Genomic DNA, 1,011 nt, shown 5'->3' on the forward strand with positions numbered 1-1,011 from the left:
ATCAAAGACGCACTCTAGCCCAGCACTGGCAGCCTTCTGCGTTGCGCTGACGTCGCAACGGTGGCTTTCGAGGAGAGACAGAAAAAAAAAAGAAGGAACATCGCGGTTACGACTAGCCAGCCGTATGGCGGGGGGCAGGAGGGGGGGGGGGGATCATGGAGTCAGCGAAGAACTTACATACATACAGGAGGTGGACGTCATTATCGAGTTTTTCCATTCGTTTCACTTTATTGTTTTGCTTTCGCCAAGTAGAGCCATTACGGTTACCGTGACTCTGTTAGTACGTGGGTGAAGACTTTTAACATCACGTTCGTGCTATCCATCACTTGCCTAAGCACAAGTTCTCACTGGGACGTCGAGTTTCGGACAAGTGACGCTGCCGGCTGTTTAGCGAGTATCGGAAAGGTGCTTTCATTCAACAGCCGACCCGCCCGAGCGCTGCGATCTTATCTGGAGCAGCGCTTAGCAGGCAAGACGGCGTGCGCCAGCCCCCCACCACATACGCCACAAACCGGTTCACACCGATCGTGCTTGGCTGGCGTAAGGGCGGGGTGGGGGGAGGGGGGCCACGCTACTGTGCCACCACTCTCTAACTCCACAACATGCTACCGTCAGTTTCCGTAGTGTAGTGGTTATCACGTGCGCCTCACACGCGCAAGGTCCCCGGTTCGATCCCGGGCGGAAACAAAATTTTTTCATTTCGCTTCATATTTTGTTGGTGCCTAACTTCACAGCGTTTTTCTTTCGCATGTTAGTATTCCGGTTGCTGTGGATTTATTTACCAATTGTAATTCTCGTATTTGCAGCTTACTATTAAAATTGGAGTTCACATATTGTTATTTTGTCATATGGAGACAGTGAGTGGAGCTGTGAAAGCGAGGGAATGGAATGTCAACTACAGAAATCGGAACAGTACCGACATATTATTGTGTTCGAGTTCAATAGATGGGTGACAGCAGCAGAGGCAGGCTGAAACATTTACGACGTGTATGAGGATAATGCCACGGCAAG

The 1,011-nt window shown here is 50.4% G+C and overlaps 1 non-coding gene across 1 annotated transcript; it reads left to right on the forward strand.

Annotated features, from left to right (window-relative positions):
* Positions 1–614: 614 nt before the first annotated feature.
* On the forward strand, positions 615–687 carry Trnav-cac (transfer RNA valine (anticodon CAC)). The gene has a single exon. It is a non-coding gene; the product is annotated as a tRNA-Val (tRNA).
* Positions 688–1,011: the final 324 nt, after the last annotated feature.

The sequence above is a fragment of the Schistocerca cancellata genome, chromosome 10, assembly GCF_023864275.1.
Source record: "Schistocerca cancellata isolate TAMUIC-IGC-003103 chromosome 10, iqSchCanc2.1, whole genome shotgun sequence".
In the NCBI taxonomy this organism is placed as follows: domain Eukaryota; kingdom Metazoa; phylum Arthropoda; class Insecta; order Orthoptera; family Acrididae; genus Schistocerca; species Schistocerca cancellata.